The sequence below is a fragment of the Piliocolobus tephrosceles genome, chromosome 6 (genome assembly GCF_002776525.5).
Source record: "Piliocolobus tephrosceles isolate RC106 chromosome 6, ASM277652v3, whole genome shotgun sequence".
Classification (NCBI taxonomy): Eukaryota; Metazoa; Chordata; class Mammalia; order Primates; family Cercopithecidae; genus Piliocolobus; species Piliocolobus tephrosceles.
The window spans coordinates 118,938,551-118,942,461 of NC_045439.1; the positions used below are offsets into that span (position 1 = coordinate 118,938,551).

Sequence of the window (3,911 nt, forward strand, 5' to 3'; positions counted from 1 at the left end):
TCAAAGAAATAGTTTCATTGAAACTGTTTTCAAAGAAATTGATTCTTTCAAAATAGTGATCACATACATACCCCCTCTTTAGTCTTCTTCTGACATAACTGCATTTCAGAAATAAAATTAAATTACAAAGTAAACTCTGATCATTTTGGCACTTTCCATCATCCTTGACCTCTAGTAATTGTTTAACCTGACTGCGTATGGCAGCCAGCATCTCCCCTAGTGATCTCTACTTTTGTGTAGCCTCTTTCCAGACTGTAACTGCATTGATCTGTATGACCACTACAATATGGTAGAAATGATGACATGTTACTATTGAGACTGTTACGATACACATTACCTCTGGGAGAAGCCAGCCGCTATGTTTTGAACAGCACTATAGAGATGCCTGCTTGGTAATGGTCTGACATTTCTATCAAATTCTATTTTATTTTTTGCTAGCACTTACAATCTAAATTTTCTTGTGCATTTATTTCTATAAGTCTATTATCTGTCACCCTACTAGATTACATTGTCCAGAACAGCAGAAAATTTTATTTTTTATCACTGTAATTCAAAACCTAGAACAATATCTGGTATAATAGAGTAGTTCAAGAAATGCTTATTGAATAAAAGAGTTTAGATGTGTCATCCTCAGAGAAGCAAAAATAAGAAAGTATTTTTACCCATTCCCCCATGTCCCACAAGAAAAGCATGGTGAGTTTAAATGTGGCAATCACATTTCATTAACATTGCATAAGTAAAATTACATTCGATAAATAAAAGCTTACACATAATTATTTTGATGAAGTTTATTTAAAATTATTCCCTGGTTATTAGCCACTTTGATGCCCTTAGTATACATATTATTTTGACACTGACATTCCATTTCAGAATGTTTAAATGATTTCTTTATTATTTTCCCAAATAACTGCCTCCATGTTTCGCTAACATATATTCTTGCTGACAACACCACGATATTCACTTCACAGTTCTCACAGCTGAAGGGAAGAAAAGGAATCAGCTTGCCATACCACAATCCCAATATCTCTCAAAGAAACCAGTGTTTTAGTACTTGACATCTAGACATTGATTTGGCCCCGTGTGGCTTATCGTAGATTAAATCAACAAGGCTTTCTGTAAGTGAAAATCTCTGATCTGTTGATTTTTCTGGCAGAATCAAGGAGACCATGGTCTACTGATGCATGCTATAGTTTTGTGCAACTTTAAAATTATAGCGAGTATGGCCATCAACATTATCGTTAAGAATATTCATTAATTACACATACATACTTTTCAATAACGCTTTTTATCATTGTTTTTGAGTCCTTAGAATTTCTGAAGACACTTTTTACATATGAATTAAAAAATACTTATAAAATAAAAAGCCAGTCTTAAAGATCTCAAGTGAGGCCATTGAAATACAAAATCTAAAAGTCATTCCAGAAAAGTCAAGCTTACTATTCTGTAAAAGGTCCAGAATATCTTTCAGATAAAAAGTTAATACATAATAAATACAAGTTATGACCATTTACAATCCTCCTAAAGTCAGAAAATCAAAAATGAAACTGTGTAGCCAAATTTTGTACTTGCATAAATTAATTAACACAGTATAAAGCATGATTTATTAATACTTGTTAAGATTTGAACTAATAGGATGAAAGGAGCTGTTTAGATACTCTAAATGAATGGTGTTACAATGGCTCTACATTTTTGAAGTCCCTCTCATTTTATTCTGTATCATTTGCTCTGTGATCAGTGGTTAAGTTTGAATTAATTTTCTTTCCCCACAGAATTATTGGAATCGGCACATTTCATTATAACAATGCTATTACATTTATATTCGTTAAGCCCCCTTATAATTTCTACATCCAAGCCTAGTAACTCAGTAGCACTTACAGTTGTATTTGCAACCTGTGTTGCACTTCGAAGTGCATGTCCTGAAGCCAGTTTTGTAGAGCTTGATCAACTGAATCATATACCTTTCAGAGGTGAATTTGGATACTACAGTCAAATTTTCACTAAATTATTAAGATGTGCCTTGTCTGTTTTATTAATGTATTGTAAGAATTAATTAGTAATAGGTTTTCAATTCCCTTGCCTTGGCTTTATGCAGTTTGTAAGTGATTTCACAGCTTCCAGATAATTAATTCTGCTACTATTCTTTGATCTTTAATCAACATTTCACATTCCTCTGTTTATTTCTAATGGTACCCTGCAGCTTTTAAATTTTCTCTATTCTCACTTTATTTTCAAGGCGTAAAAGCAAAGCTTAATATTCTAGGTAGAACAACAGGAACAAATCACATGTGCTTCAATCTTAATAGAAAAAATAAAAATAAATTAACTAACTAAATAAAAATAATTGAAGAGAAAATACACACACACACAAAACTATCCTCTCCTTTTACCAAATCCTTGGAATATATTTACTACTCTTAGGTTCTCTAAATTTTAACACGTTTACAAAATTATAATTTTGTGCTATAAGCTTACAAAATTTACCTATTATAAAAATTTAAAATCTTAAGATAATAATAAATATATAGGTGTGCCTTTGGTTTATAAAATATGTCAAAAAGACTGTGAGATCTAAAACATATTGGAGAATTTGGGGCAGGTTTTTACCTCAAAAGGAAAGAAGCATAAGGTACCCATAATATCCCTACATCCCAACAGTTACTGTTCTACTATGGCTTTGTTTTTAAATAGAAGAGAAAAGTACAGTAAATTATTTTGTTTTCTTCTGTAGATAATTAAATATAAAGTAGGGATTAATTTTACTAACCAAGATCAAGCATACTCTGAAGAAACACACAGCCTCTTCCGCTGCGTGCCAGATCATGGCGCAACGGCAGCGCAAGTTCCAGGCGCACCGCAAGACGGTAGCGACGGCCTCTGAAAAGAATCGGGGCCGAGAAAAGGCGGTCGTGTTATGGCTCCCAAGAAGGCGCGCGTCGTGCAGCAGCAAAAGCTCAAGAAGAACCTAGAAGTCGGAATCCGGAAGAAGATCGAACATGACGTGGTGATGAGAGCCAACAGCATCCTGCCCAAGAAGCTGGCACTGCTGAAGACTGGCCAAGAAGAACGCGGCGGCTGCCGCCACCTGCTCCAACAAGACACCTTCCTGAGGACGCTGGCCCCAGTGCAGCCCAACGCCCCACCCCCTACCTCCATATGGGATCTTACAAGTGATCCCACAGTCTGCACTGTCAGGAAGAGGGCCCGTCTCCCAGCACTGGACTTCACCTAGAACTTCAGTGGGGGCCAAGCGTGCTGAGAACCCAGCAATGACCAGGAAGATACAGTCACCAACTTCATCTGTCCCCGTGCCCCTTCCCAGGTCCTGCCTCCACAGGTTTAACCCAGAACTATAAACCTGGCTTTGTCAAAAAAAAAAAAAAAAAAAAAAAAAAAGAAAAAAGAAAATAAAAAGGAAAAAAAATACAAAACCATTTTACATTAAATCAGAGTTTTTTTAAATGTAGATAATTTGGGTCTTACAGGTAGAAAAATACATTATGCCGTATGTTCGAGTTATAAATGTAAAACATACTTTAAATTTATTTAGATATACAAAAATTCTACTGGTACAGTGTTTTACTAAATGGTAAACGAGCAGTGAGTTTTAAAATTGACAAATCATTTTTTAAATTAGATAAATGCATTACTTGAATCATAAGTTGATAAAATATAGTGTAAAAACACCCTGATTATGAAACACATCTAATTGGAGATGATGATAAAATACAAAGACTTGGATTGAAAAAGTTTGGGGCTGAACTCAACCAAGAGACTCATCATGCTGTTATCTAAAATCACTTAGTTTATTATGAAAAAGAAGTTTCTTTACAAAATTGGTAGGACTACAATATCTAATACATTGTTCAAAATAAAGAAATGACAGTAACAATTTATCAAAATTTACAATTGCC

General features: G+C 34.4%; 1 pseudogene; it reads left to right on the forward strand.

Moving 5' to 3' along the window:
• The first annotated feature begins 2,819 nt into the window (after positions 1 to 2,819).
• On the forward strand, positions 2,820 to 3,107 carry LOC111552869 (annotated as a pseudogene).
• Positions 3,108 to 3,911: the final 804 nt, after the last annotated feature.